We start from the raw sequence: 15,597 nt of genomic DNA, 5'->3' as shown, positions 1-15,597 counted from the left end.
TGCGGAGCACAGGCTCCGGACCCGCAGGCTCAGCGGCCATGGCTCATGGGCCTATCTCCATGTGGGATCTTCCCGGACCAGGGCACGAACCCGTGTCCCCTGCATCGGCAGGCGGACTCTCAACCACTGCACCACCAGGGAAGCCCAAGCTATTGATTTTTTAAAAATTAATTTATAAAGTTATTTCAATCTTATTGTTGGGGTACTTTTTTAGTTGATTCTCTTCAGTTTTCCAGACATACAATCACAATATCTGCAAATACTAATAATTTCCCTCCTCTTGTCTAATTTTTACCTTGTTTCTTGTAGTTTCAGAGGGGCCTTGTTATGAGATGTTTTCAAGCCTGACTTAGAGGAGGGTCAGACATCTGCCAGCAGCTTTGACCTCTGAACCCCTAGTTAGAGGTGGCAGAGTGAAGGAGGAATCAGCAAGGTCTCTGGCTCCACATTGCTGGATTCACATTCCAGCTCCACCAGTTATGGTCACACACACAGCAATGTGTGTGACCGTGGACACACTTAACCTTACCTAACCTTTCCGTGGCTCAGTTTCTCATCTATAAACTAATAGGATCCACCTCACAGGATGGTTAGGAGGACTAAGTTAGTGCACATAAAAGTACTTAGTACTGTGTGGTCAGCATATAGAAAGCATCAAAAAATAGCTGTTGATATTGTCATTAGAGCTAATAGTCACGGACACTTCCAGCAGGGCTTCCCTCTACAAAAATTTGTAATATATTCACTGCATCTTTAAATATTTAAGAACCACCTTCAAACTCTTCAGGCTTCTTCCTTCATTAAAACTTGTTCTCTATAAAGAATCTAAGTCTGATAAGTTTATTTAAATAAAAGCATGCATGACTGTGGGGTCTTAAAGTAGTAGCCTCTTTTCTGTAAGGACTGGCTTTTGACTGCAGAAATAACCTGAAGATACGAAGCAGCCCAGAAGGACCACCTCGCATGAGAAGGCAGTTGATGGTCGTTCTTTAATGCAACAGCTGTTAATGATCAGGTGCACTCAGTGACACAAAGATCAATAAGACCATTTCCTGTCACTGAGGGACACACAGTCTAACATGTGAGATAGATGCTCATGCAGCTAACTAGGACTTGTTTTGTAGGTGTCTCAGTTTGTCTAGACAGTTTTGGAGGACCTGCTAAACAAACCCTTAGGAATCTCTTTGTATGAGGCACTGATGAGGTTGGGGGACACTCCCTGAGTCAAGAGTGGAGGTATGACAGCTTCATCCTAGGCGGGAGGTGGGGGATCATTTTAAGTGTCTATCACTTAACAATTAGCTGCTATTAATTGAGTGCTTGTTATGGACCGGGCACCTTAGATATGTCCGTATTATCTCCTTTCATCCTCTCCACAGCTCTTAGAGGAATACGTGATGGGCCTCATTGCACAGATAAAAACAGAGGTTTGAGGAGATGAAGGACTTGCCTCAGGCTAACCAAGCAGTGAATGGCAGAATTGGGATTTGAACTGCTGTCTGTCTGTCTGCTGCCATCAGCAGTGCTTTATCCTGGTTGTCCTCTGATTTAGCTCACATGGGCTTATGCTGGAGCTCCACGTGAGGGGGTGAGGGGGCTGAACTAGTGAGGGAGTAAGAACTGGAAGAATTCATTGGCTAAAATCTCTGGGACATGGGTGCTTAACTCAACCATGTTGAGTTAGGTTGCCCAGCAGGGTTATGTAGGTTGTTTACTGCACAAGGTTGTTTACTCTTTACTCAGCTGGGAGGCGAGAGGGGCTGAAATCCAGACTGAGCTCCACTTCCCAGAGGCAGCTTGGTGAGGGCTGCACATGTCAGAGGAAGGAGTGCCTTTTTCCAGTTCCTGTGATGGCGACTATAGGCTAACTCCAGCCCTGACTCACGTGGCAGCCCAAAAGGGAGTTATCAGTATTTTCCTCGCTTGGAGTGGCCTCTGGAGCACAGAAATGGCAGTGCTCCGGGCCATGGATCCGGCAGCTTTCAAATATGTCTAGGTCTGTCTATTCTGCTCCAGGCTTTTTAAATGAACTCACTGGTTCTTGATGCCCCGCTGTGGGCACCCTCGCTCCATATCTGGAACTGGCTGGTTTGTAGTCCGTCCTCTTCTCCACTATTCTGCACCTCCAGTCTTTCTACTTTCTCTACCTGGAACAGAGTCAGGTTTTGTGGGACCTGAAGCTTACAAAATTTTAGACCCTCTTTCGGAAAAAAATGTCACACTTGGAATACGGAGTCAGGTGCAGAGCCTGGGAAGGGGCCCTGGGCAAGCGAGAAGGCCCTAAAGCACATGCTTCATAGCCTCATTCTAAATCTGCCTGTTTTCACCACACGCTTTGCTCACCCTTTCACTCGGGCCTTGTCTCTTGTCTCCGCCTAGTCCTTTGGATCGACGTGGCCTAGACTTTGGCCTTCAGTGTTCTGCCAGCACATGACACTCAGTCTCGGTGCCCCACTCCCACCCACAGCCACCTAGGGAAGAGCAGCTCCTCCCCCAGCTGGTGTGCAGTCCTCTCCATCCTGACCTGCCTCCATGCGGCCCAGGCCTGCAGGGGGAGGCGACAGGCTGGACCAGGGACATGTGGAAGGACAACTGGCTTTGGTAGCTTCACAGACTAGGGGTGGCCTTGGGGGGTATTTTCAGCAAGAGGAGACATCACCACCATGAGCCAGAGCAGGAGGAAGATGGAAGATATCAGAAGTCAGCGCTGGGAACACCTCTCGCTCCCCCCACCCTGTGCCCCAACACACACACACACACACAGAGGTACTGGTTGGGAATAAACTCAAGGCTCTGACCTTACTTGGGGCAGATGGGAAACAAGCCAGAGAAGCCGGCTGGGTGGTCATGGGAGAAGCATGCGTTACACACAAGTTCATGGAATGAACCCAGGGAATGGGAGTTCAGAGGAGGGAAGCCATGAGGATGCCAGGGTGCTGAAGGCTGCCCAGAGGTGACCTGAGAACTTGGCTTTGAAGGGCAGGAAGGTGTCTTTCAGGCAGTAAGAAAACGAGGGCAGGTGTCAGCTCAGCGGGAGGAGGTGAGTGGAACCGGCGAACCTACTTCAACTTTTCAAGGAAAGCCCAGTGGCAGCCTGGGCACAAGCAAACGTGTCCCGTCCCGCCCTGGGCGGTGGGTGGCTCCGGTCGGTCGCGGGGGAGCATCCTCGTGGCCCCGGGGAAGCCGGTGGCAGATGGGGTCCTGGAGCCCGGCTTTCAGACCCAGCTGGTTAAGGCCCCGGGGGGTCCCCGGGGAAGTTGGTACATCAGCATGAGATCATGAAACGCTTTCATTCACAGACACCCTGGATAACCACCAAAGAGCGAGCTAGCAAGGGAGGGAGCATTTTTTAAGTTTAAAGGAAAAAAGATGGGCAAACCAGAAGGGCTCTGACAAGCTACTGAGGGCAGACGCAATTACAGAGCTGTCAGCGGTGCAGAGATTTAAGGCAGCTCAGCCTGCGCGCCGCTGCTGCTCCGGGAGGACAAAGGGAGCCGCCTGCCGGGCGAAGGCAGCGCCCCCGCGCCCCGCGGGAGGCTGAGGCCGCGGCGCACTGCCGGCAGGGTCTCGGCCGGCCGGGAGTGGGCGGCGGCGGCGGCGCTCGGGGAGGGCGCCCGGAACCCTGAGTCTGCTGCCGGGGCAGGCGAGTCGTCGCCTGCGAGCAGGGCGGGGTCGCAGGGCTGCCTCCCGGCCGGGGTGTGCGTGTGTGTTGGTGGAGGTCCCCTAGTGCAGCCGACCGGCCACCTGTCCCAGGAGAGGCTCACAGCGCGGGTCGCCACGTTACCACCTGGAAATGAGAATTTTTAGGTAACCTTCAAAACCCGTGCACTACCTTTTTTATTTTGTAATTTTTTTCTAATTTTTAATTTTATTTTTTCACATCTTTATTGGAGTATAATTGCTTTACAATGATGTGTTAGTTTCTGCTGTATAACAAAGTGAATCAGCTATATGTATACATATGTCCCCATATCTCCTCGCTCCTGCATCTCCCTCCCACCCTCTCTATCCCACCCCTCTAGGTGGTCACAAAGCACCGAGCTAATCTCCCTGTGCTATGCGGCTGCTTCCCACTAGCTAGCTATTTTACATTTGGTAGTGTATATATGCCCATGCCACTCTCACTTCGTCCCAGCTTACCCTTCCCCCTCCCCGTGTCCTCAAGTCCATTCTCTACGTCTCAGTCTTTATTCCTGTCCTGCCCCTAGATTCTTCATAACCATTTTTTTTAGATTCCATATATATGTGTTAGCATATGGTATTTGTTTTTCTCTTTCTGACTTACTTCACTCTGTATGACAGACTCTAGGCCCATCCACCTCAGTACAAATAACTCAGTTTCGTTTCTTTTTATGGCTAATATTCCATTGTATATATGTGCCACATCTTCTTTATCCATTCATCTGTCGATGGACACTTAGGTTGCTTCCATATCGTGGCTATTGTAAATTCTGTGCACTACCTTTTAACATGACCTGCAACGTTGCTTTATTTTCTTTCGTTTTGAGTCCCCTGCCTCGCCCTTTTATTTTTGTCATGATTGCATAAGAAAACTGAACTTTTGATAGCCCAAGGGAAAAGAAAACCCCAGAATCTAGGGTCCAACAGACTTGGCTTCCTGGGCCAGCCTGCTAGCCCTGGGACCTTGAAAGCGTCATTCAACTTTTCAGAGCCTTGGTTTCCTGATCTTAAAATGGGGAAAATAATAAAAACTACAACCCAGTTTTTTTTTTAAATATACTTTTTATATTAGAATATATTTAGGTTCGTGGAAAAGTTGCTAAGATAGCACAGTTCCCAAATATCCTGCACCCAGTTCTTCCTATTACTATATCTTACATTATATGATCCATTTGTCACAATTAATGAACCAATACTGGTATAATATTATTAACCATAATTCATACTTGATTTAGATTTCTTTAGTCTTTATCTAAAGTCTTTTTTTTTCCTGTTCTTCATATTTCTGATTCTATACTTCATTTAGTTGTCATGTCTCATTTTGGCTGTGACAATTTCTCAGACTTTGTTTTTGATGACCTTGACAGTTTTGATGAGTATGGATGAGGTATTTTGTAGAATGTCTCTCAGCTGGGATTTGTCTGGTGTTTACTCTTGAATACTCTTGATGGGGTTTGGGGAGGAAGACCACATAGGTAAAGTACCATTTTCATCACATCACATCAGGATACATACTATCACCATGGCTTATCATTGTTGATGTTGACCTTGATCACTTGGCTGATGTTACTCCTGTAGAAATCAGTTGCTTTACACCCCTTTACCCCTTTCCATACTAAACACTTTGGAAAGAAGTTACTCTGCACAGACCACACTTAAGGGGCGGGGGGTTATGTTACATCTCCCTGAGGGCAGAGCATTTACATAAATTACTTGGGATTCTTCTGCGCTAAGGATTTTGTTTCTTTTCCGCCATTTATTTATATCAGTATGAACTCATGGATATTTATTTTACCCTTTAGGTTCTAATCCAATACTACATGACTTATTTTATTGCTTAACTAGTTCCAGCTTTGGCCACTTAACTAGTTCCAGCTTTGGCCACTTAGGCTGTTGCTTTAGTTTTAATTGGATTGTTTGTTTACTTATTGTTGGATTTGAAGAGTTCTTTGCATATTTCGGATAGAAGTCATTTATGTGATATATGTTTTACAAATATTTTCTCTGAGTCTGTGAGGTTTTTTTTTCCATTCTCTTAACAATGTCTTTTTTAGAGCACAAGTTTTTTTCTTTAATGGAGTCCAGCATCACTGTTTTTCTTTCATAAATTGTGCTTTTGATGTCATATCTAAAAACTCATCATCAAACCCAATATTATGTAGATTTTCTCCTATGTTTTCTTTTAGAAGTTTTATAGTTTTACAGTTTACATTTAGCTCTATGATTCTTTTCAAGTTAATTTTTGTGTAAGGTGTAAGGTCTGTGTCTAGGTTCATATTTTGCATTATATTGAAAAGACTTCTTTCTCCATCAAATTCCTTTGCACCTTTGTCAAAAACCAGTTGACTATATTTGTGAGGGTCTACTCTGGGCTCTTGCTTCTGTTCCACTGATCTATGTTCTGTTCTTTCATCAATACCATGCTGTGTTGATTACTGTAGATTTGTAGTAAGTCTTAAAATCAGGCAGTGTGAGTCTTCCAACTTTGTTGTTCTTCTTCAGGATTGTTTTGGATACTCTAGGTTTTTTGCTTTTCCATAGGAATTAGTCCGCTTGGGCTGCCATAATAAAACACCACAGACTGGGTGGCTTAAACAACAGAAATTAATTTTCCCAAGTTCTGGATGCTGGAAGTCTGAGATCAGTGTGCCAGCATGGCTGGGTTCTAGTGTGGGCTCTCTCCTTGGTTTGTAGACTGCCTCCTTCTTACTGTGTTCTCATATGGTAGAAGAGAGCAAGATCTGGTGTCTCTTCTTATAAGGACACTAATCCTGTCAGACCAGGGCCCTACTCTGATGACCTTTTTTAACCTTAATTACTTTCACAAAAGCCCTATCTCCAAATAGAGTCACATTGGGGGTTGAGACTTCAACATATGAATTTTGAGGGGGACACAATTCAGTCCACAGCACCACATAAACTTTACAAACAGTTTGTTACTATTTACAAAAGTTTGCTGGGATTTTGATTGGGATTACACTGAATCTAGAGATCAAGCTGGAAAGGACTGAAATTGTTACAAAATCCAAGCTCAGTCTGTTTGCTGTACAACAGGCCAATAGTCAGGAGACAACATGTTGAGGCAAGGAATAGTGACTTTATTCAGAAAGCCGGACGTCTGAGAAGATGGCAGACTAGTGTCCTAGAGCACCATTTTGTCAGGGTCTGGATGCTAGTTTCTTTTATAGAACAGAGAAGGGGAGGAGGTGAGGAAGTAAAGTAAAAAGGCCATAAACCTTACAAAATATCTCCTGGTTCTGGCCAGCCTCAGGGAGGGGATGTGTTAATTTCTTCTTTTCTGTAGCCATTCACAGGTGGGCAGGGTCAGGGTGTTTCCCTGTGAGCTGAACAAAGACACTTTAGTTAACATTCAGGCAGAGGGGCAGGGTTCCCGAGACAGGCCATTATGTATGCCTATAGCTATAGGCAGAATAAAAGCAGTGGAAAGCAAATGTCAAAGTAAAAGAAACAGATCCAACACAGAGTCAGATTTTGTTCTCCCCTGTTACAAAATCTTACCGATACTGAGTCTTTTAATTCATCAACATGGAATATCTCTCCATTTATTTAGATCTTCTTTGATTTATTTCATCAATGTTTTGTATTTTTCCACATACAGATCCTATGCCTATTTCATTAGATTTATACCTAAGTGCTATTGTAAATGGTATTTTTTAAAAATTCAAATTCCAATTGTTCATTGCCAGTATATAGGAAAGCATTTGACTCTTGTATATTGAACTTGTGTCCTGAGACCTTGCTGTACTTGTTGTTAATTCCAGATTTTTTGTTTTGTAGATTTTTGGATTTTCTACATAGACTATCATGTTATCTGTGAATAAAGACAGTTTTCTTTCTTTCACATCTGTATACTTTTTGTTTCCTTTTCTTATCTTATTGTATTAGCTAAGACTTCCAGTATGATGTTGAATAGGAGTGCTGAGAGAGGACATCCTTCACTTGTTATTAATTTTAGAGGGAAAGTGTTCAGTCTTTTGCCATTAACTCTAGGTAGCTGTACGTTTTTATAGGTGTTCTTTATAAAGTTGAGGAAGTTCCTCTTAATTTCTAGTTTGCTGAGAGAGTTTTCATGATTGGGTGTTGGATTTTGTCAAATGCTTTTCTGCATTAATTGTTGTGATCATATGATTTTTTTTCTTCAGCTTGCTAATATGGTGGGTTACATTGGTTGATTTTTGAATGCTGAACCAGCCTTGCATACATGAAATAAATCTCACTTGGTTGTGATGTGTAATTCTTTTTTATAAATTGTTGGATTTGATTTGCTAATATTTTGTTGAGGATTTTTGTGGCTATGTTCATCAGAGGCATTGGCTGTAATTCTCCTTTCTTGTAGTGTCTTTAACTGGTTTTAGCGTTAGGAGAATGCTAACCTAATAGAATAAGTTAGGAAGTGTTCCCTCTGCTTCCATTTTCTGGAAAAGATTGTGGGAAATTGGTGTTATTTCTTTCTTAAATGTTTCATAGAATTCATCAAAGTCTGAGCCTGGTGCTTTGGGTCTGCTAGATCTATAGTCATGACTTCTCTAAGTTATCTTTTTTCATAAGTGATTACACCCTGTATGTGTGTTTCCCATTTTATTCTTCCTGATATATGGTTGAAGATACAGAATAACCTGAAATAATTCCAGGAAGGTAACAGTCACTATTCATTTGGCTCCATCTGCCACATTAATTCTGATCAGATATGAATCCTATGAATAGACAGCAGGTGTCAGATAGAAACCAATGTTTTGTGTGTTTGTTTTGCTTTTCGCTTCCCCATCATATTTACAGGGTTACGAGTCTAAAGATAATGCCCAATGGAATTACAGAAGTGTGTTCCTCAGATGGGTCCAAGAAAAGACATTGATTTTCCATTTGTTCAGCATTTTCTTGTGGTAAAGGTGAGTGATGAATTCTAAGCTTTTTACATGGCAGAGCTTAAACATGAAGTCTCCAACACAGTTTTTATGAGAAATCATACATGTGAAAACTCTTTGTAAACTGTAAAATATTATAGGATCTTGGCTGGTTTAACAAGTGGGATTAGGTTAAGAGTAAGTGGGAGAGAGAAGGAAAGACAACCATGACCAGCTTCAAGAACATAATTTCTGGGCTTCCCTGGTGGTGCAGTGGTTGGGAGCCTGCCTGCCAAGGCAGGGGACACAGGTTCGAGCCCGGGTCTGGGAGGATCCCACATGCAGCAGAGCAACTCGGCCCGTGTGCCACAACTGCTGAAACTGCGCTCTGGCGCCCGAGCTCTGCAGCAAGAGGGACCATTGCGATGAGAGGCCCGCACACCGTGGCGAGGAGTGGCCCCTGCTCGCCACAACTAGAAAGGGCCACGTGCAGCAGTGAAGACCCAATGCAGCCAAAAATAATAAATAAATTTATTTAAAAAAAGAACATAATTTCATTCAAGTGGGAGATGGCAAAAATAGACATAAAGGAAGAAAGAAAGGAGAAAACTGAGATGAAGAGAAATATTTTTTCACCTTGTGCACCTGCCCTGCTTTCTCTCCCATCTCCATTCCACCAATCACTTCTCTGAGTTCCAGCAACTCAATCCTCTGGCATCTGCTAAGCAACCAGCCCTGGGTTCTGCCAGGCTGTCCATCTTCAGATGCTTGATGCCATTATAGTGGTTCTGAGCCCACAAGTGTTGCTTGGAAGGGCTGCAGAGGAGTCTCACGGCTGGCTGTGATCCTCCTCTCATGGAAGGCACAATTACAGAGCTCATCATCTCTGAAAAAGCATTTCCTTTACTAAGTTAGCTTGGGATGTGAAATGAGACAACCTGCACTCCTTAAAAAAATGAAGGTGAATAAGTGATGTCAGTTCACATAGAGAACAAATCCCACTGCTCTCCCAGAGGAAGGGGCAGGCTGAGGACAGCTGGAGTCTCAGCTCCCCAGTTCTACAACTGAATGGCTTTGGTGTCTGACATAAAACACACAGAGGGATGCACTACCCTGGTGAAGAGGAAAGGGCACCAGCTGTGACACTGACATTGGCTCAAATTCTAGCTTCTCTCTCATTATCTGTGTGGACTTGTGCAAGCTCCTTGATTTCATTGAGTCTCAGTATGCTAATTAAATAATAGCTAAATCTTAAATAGAACTTCCTATGTGTTAGACACTTAGGCTTTTTGCATATATCTCATTCAGTTCCTACAATAACCTCTTGAGGTGGGATAATATTATTCTCATCTTTCAGTTAAGGAAATTAAGGCTCAGTAAATGGGGAGAGGGGCAGAGATAAAATGTGCCTCTCTGGCTCATTAGGATGATTATATGAAGTAGTTTATGTAAAATGCTTAACGGAGTACCTGACACACAGTAAGTATGCCATATATAACAGTTATAAGAAAGCCTGACCCTATTTCTTTTCTTTAAAACTTTTATTTTTTCGCTGTGAAATTTAACATAGAAAAGTGAACAAAAGTGTCCAGATCAATTATTTCTCACAAAATGAACACATGTAAAACAACACTTGAGTTAAAAAAGGTGCCTAGGGCTTCCCTGGTGGCGCAGTGGTTGAGAGTCCACCTGCCGATGCAGGGGACACGGGTTCGTGCCCCAGTCTGGGAAGATCCCACATGCCATGGAGCGGCTGGGCCTGGGAGCCATGGCTGCTGAGCCTGTGCGTCTGGAGCCTGTGCCCTGCAACGGGAGAGGCCACAACAGTGAGAGGCCCGCATACTGCAAAAAAAAAAAAAAAAAAAAAAAAAAGGTGCCTAGCACCTCAGAAGTACCCCATAATCATTACCTTTCTTTGTCCCCAAAGGTACTAAATCCCTTGACTTTTATGGAAATCATTACTTTACTACTATTTATACATTCCTAAACACTAGTTTTGCACACTTTTTGAAATTTATATGCTAAATTATGCATTCTTTTGTGTCTGACTGTTTTGCTCAACATTGAGATTTATTCATTTTATTGCATGTAGCTTCAGTGAGTTTATTTTTAGTAAAGTTTTTTGTTTTTTTTTCAATAAAGCTGTATATTGCTTTTTTTGTGTGAATATACTGCAGTCTTTATCCATCCTGCTATCCATAGGCATTTATGTAGTTTCCAGTTTGGGGCTGTTACAAATAGTGCTGCCATGAATTTTCTTATATGTGTTTCTCGGTGCTTATGCCTGAAATTACTGAGTCATAGAGCATAGGTTTGTTAAACTTCAGTGTTTGAAAGTTGTACCATAAGCGTATGAGAGTTCCCTTTGCTCCACGTCTTCATCAACACTTTATATTATCTACTTAAAGACCATTTTAGTGAGTGTGCTATGGAATATCATTATAATTTTAATTTATATTTTCTTGTTATTAATGAAGTCAAGAATGTTTTTGTAAGTTTATGACCTTTGGATATCCTATTTTGTGAAGTGCTTGTTCTAATTTCTTGTCCTTTATTCTATTGGGTTGTTTGTCTTTTTAATTTTAATTGATTTGTAGATATTCTTTAGATATTGAGTAAGGGGCCCTTTGGAAGTAACCTGATATTTTCTCTGGCTGGTATTAAGATATTTTTATGTGTGTTTAATTTTCAGAAGTTTATGAATGTTGTGCCTAGTTGTGAATTTATCCTTAATGTGAATTCTTAAACCCATGATTTTGATGTCTTTCATCAGTTTTGAAAATTCTTGGCCACTGTCTTTTCAACTTTTGCTTCTATCCTGTTTTCCATCTCTTCTCCTCTTGGGACTTTAATTAAATTCATGTTAGACCTTCTCATTATATCTTCTATATCTCTTATTCTTTCCTTTGTATTTTTCATTCCTTTGTTTCCTGTTCCTTTCTGGAAATTTTCTTCACGAATTATCCTTTCATCTTTGCTAATATGCTGTTTAACTTTCAGTTGGGTTGGATTGTAACTTTCAATTATTATAGTATTTTGTTCCAGAAATTCCATCTTAAAGTTTCTAGTTCTTGGCCAAAAGTTTTGATCTTCTCTTTTATATTCTTGAACATAAGAAGCACAATTATTAGCAGTTTAAGTGTGATAAAACTAATATCTGTAGCCCCTGCGGGCCTGATTTTATTGCTTGGTCTTCTTGCTAATGTTGTCCATGTAGTCTTTTTTCCTCATATGGCTGGTTATTTTTGACTGTATGCTGGGTATTGTTTTGCAAAATTACTTGTAGGAATACTTTGAGGTTGAAAATGTTATCTCTTTCCAAAGAAGATTTATTTTTGTTTCTGCTAGGTACTTGAGAGTACTAACAATTTGAGATCATCTCAGCTCAATTTTAGGGTCTGAAATTATTTGAAGTCCCTAGGAATTTCTGTATTCTTTTGAGTCTCAACCCCAGAGAATTCATCAGGACTTTTCCTGTGCTGACCTCTGGACTAGTAACCTCTTTCTTTTGACCCCACAAGACAGTTAGAGGCATTTATCAGCTTATAGGTCACCCCCTCTGGACTTAGCAAACATCCCAAGGGTTTTGAAAAGCAGCCCTAAATGCCAGTTCATCTCCCAGGGGTTCCATCATTCCCCCCAAATCCTGGAGCAGTAATTTTACCCTAATTTTTTGTTTGTTTATTTGTTTGTTTGTTTAGTTCTCTGATGCTTCAAGCAGATGTTCTCGTATATTCCTCAGATTTTCAGTATCATATTTGGTTCTAATGATATAGTTTGCCATTATCAGAACCTTAAGTCTCCCATCTTCACTTCTCAAATTTAAATTCACGTCTTTCCCTTTTTCCCTTGTATACATTGATAAACCTACAGGTTACTTTAGTACTGTGATTGTACCAGGTAAAATTTTAAAATGGATGATTTTCATTTTCTGGGTCTCACTGCTTCAAATTTTGTCTTTCAGCCCATTCAGATGTTCACACTTCTATCCCACTTCTACCATTCATTATCACTCACCTCTTATCAATCAACTCCACCTTTTTTCTTCTTATCAGTAATCTTATCTCTTATCAATAAACTCCATCTCTTCCCGCAAGGTAACATCTCTATATAGGCTACCCTTATCACCAAAGCTCAATATGACCTTTCTTTTGAAGTCCTCCACCACGTTGTGGGTAATACAAGTTTAACAGTTAACCAGGTATATGTTAATTAATTCCTTAACATTTTGTGTGTGTGTGTGTGTTGTGAAGTCCTTGAGGGAAGGCACATATTATCTTCTTTATAATCTCCTCAGCTTCTAGTCCTGTACCTTGAACATGGTGGGTACTCAAAATATTTAATTGATTGAGCATCTCAGGTATGCCTTGCAAAAATTGTGCCATACCTAGGTCTTCATATCACAGCATAGCACAACATCATGTACATCACATCACAATGCATCCCTGTATTTGAAAGGTTCTACTGCCTTCCCTGCTCACAGACCTAATCTGGGAGCCCCCACTGAAGGCATATACCCAGTCATGAGCCCCATTTCCCTATTATAGCTGATTTGACTGGGGTATATCCCTATCTAATCCCTCATCAGTTCTTCTGTCAAGATTTTAGATAGAGATATGGAGCTTGAAACTGAAATGCTTCAATCATAGCATATCTGTAAAAAGGTCATATAGATTCCATGTAAGAATCCAGAAAGAGGAAGTAAAATTATGGAGATAAAGAAACTGTGAGTAAGCAAAGGAAGCTGACCAATAAAGCAGAGGAAAAGAGATTTTATGCAAAACGACTGAAAGAGTTGAGCATCCATGTGGCCTCTGAGGGTCAGCTTTTGTTCCTAGCAATTTCCCAGTATCTTCTCCCACAGTGCCTCAGTCTCTGTGTCTGTGATTTTAGGCCTTGCATCCATACCTGAGGTAAGTTGTGTGGGCTTCTATTTCTGGTAACCAAAGTGCATGGACTAGAATAATAGTACCTATATCCTTAATTCTATCAGTTTGGGTGCTTTTGGTTGCATGTAAACTAAACCAGCTCTGGCTATCTTAAGCAAAACAGGGTATATTGAAAAGACAAAGGGAGCCCAGAACCATCAAGTGGCTAGAGGATCAGGTATGGCAGACAGACAGGAACTAAGCAGCACTGGAGGACGAAGAATAGGAAGCTCAACAACTGTTTTTAGCAGGACTTGTCTGGCCAGAGCACTTCCACTCTTGCTGCTGGACACTTTGTGCCACCACTGGACTCCACTGCTAGATGCTGCTGCCGCCTTTGTGATGCGGTTCTCTTCATTCCTTTTTCATGTGTCATTTCTCTAAGACTGAAGCTACTGAATAGGAGTGTCTGATTGCCATGACTGACTGGGTGGGTCCCATGTTTTCACAATTATCAAAAGGCAGGGAGGGAAGGATATTGTTCCTTTGGGTTTTGTAGTGGGAAGCAGGGCCCTGTTCCTGATAAGAGGACACACAATGACGAGGAGGGAAGTCCTCCAAGAGGAGAAGGAGATTGGATATTATTGGGCAACCAATAATGGCAAAGACAACATGAGTCTCTACAGGAAACTTTTGGGTTAAGATGAATATACTAGAAATGTAAATCTTTATATAAGGTTGATGGGATGCACAATGATTTTGTGGGGGAAAGAAATAAAGCAATAGATTTGGAACAGCCCCTCAAGGATGGGATGTACAGCTAGCATGTGCCTTTTCCCCCTTTCCTCCTTCTTTATCCTTCCTGTCTGAAATATGGACATGATGGCTGGGACACCAATAGATGCACTGGAATCTTAAAAATGGAAGCCATGAAACAAAGATGGCTGAGTAGAAAGGAGCCCACGTGCCGCAACTAAGTAGACAGAGAGCCGCAACTAAGGAGCTCACCTGCTGCAACTAAGACCCAGCACAAACAAATAAATAAATATTAAAAAAAAAAAAAACATGGCTAAGTAGAAAGATAAAAGGCTTCTGTGTCTTGATAATGAGGGAGGCACCATACCAGCCTCCACATTTCTTTTACACGAGTAAACCCATGTGTATTCAAGGCACTGTGGTCTGATCTCTGTTTGTAGCAGCTGAACACAATTCCTAATTGATAGAGCCATTATTATTATTATCGTGATTGTTGTATTGGCCACCAGATTGAGTCTTTAGCAGCATGGCTATTGTTCCCTGATTTCAGAATTCCTGTCACTCCCTATGTTCTCCAAAAATAACTGAGAGGTGGACAGTAATTTTTTAACAATAAAAAGCACTAAAATAAATTGGGTATAGATTTTTTAAAAGACTTTCACAATGCACTTTGAGAAACTAGGATATTTCCTGGCATACAACTTGCTCTCCGGTAAGGGTCCTTCACTGCAAATAAAGAGGAACACTGTTTTAAGATCATATTACATCCATTCATTAGTGATAGTGATGTGGGGTGAAGGTAGAAACTGAAGCATGAAAATCCAAAATAGAATCGTAAGAGTAGTTTTGATTTTTGATTTTTTAGAATTTTGTGTCTTCATTTGAAAAATATCTAAAAAACAAAATCAACTTGTGAATATTCAGCTTGGGGTAGGTCAATGTCTAGGTCCCTCTTCGTGGCATACCTCCGTCGGCACTGCTCAGTTCTTCCTCATTCCCTTTGCCTCTGGCATGGAGCGCAGACAGCATCTCTCTCACTCCAGCCATGTATAAACCAGAGAGGCTGTCTTCTTGTTGAGATCGTTCTATTCATTCCCTTTTGTTTTCTTTGTCAGAGATGAGTGCTGGGGTGACGGTGACAAAAAACGAGGTAGAAGAGTGCTGCAAGTGCTGAAGAACTAACTGACAAACTGTTTAAAGGTAATTAGGTGTTTTGTTTTCTTTTTTCCATCTCTTGTTGGATTACAGGCTGCGTTTAGGAATAAAATGAAACATGTTGGTAATATTGCATGGATGTTAAACAAAGGAATTAATTAAGGAGAGGAGGGAATAATAGCAAAGAAAACTTTAAAGGGTGGCTTAGCACAGATTATCCACAAGGAAAGTGTTGACAATACAGAGTATACTCCAATTGGCAGCAAGTATGGTGT

At 41.9% G+C, this 15,597-nt stretch overlaps 1 long non-coding RNA gene across 1 annotated transcript; it reads left to right on the top strand.

Moving 5' to 3' along the window:
* Positions 1-3,603: 3,603 nt before the first annotated feature.
* LOC132428965 (uncharacterized) lies at positions 3,604-15,317 on the top strand. The gene is made up of 3 exons (XR_009520264.1): positions 3,604-3,807; positions 8,479-8,588; positions 15,283-15,317. It is a non-coding gene; the product is annotated as an uncharacterized lncRNA (long non-coding RNA).
* The last annotated feature ends 280 nt before the right edge of the window (positions 15,318-15,597 follow it).

Source organism: Delphinus delphis, chromosome 8, assembly GCF_949987515.2.
Source record: "Delphinus delphis chromosome 8, mDelDel1.2, whole genome shotgun sequence".
Lineage (NCBI taxonomy): Eukaryota > Metazoa > Chordata > Mammalia > Artiodactyla > Delphinidae > Delphinus > Delphinus delphis.
Note: the sequence above shows the minus strand (reverse complement) of the source record. Positions and strands in the feature narration are given on the sequence as shown.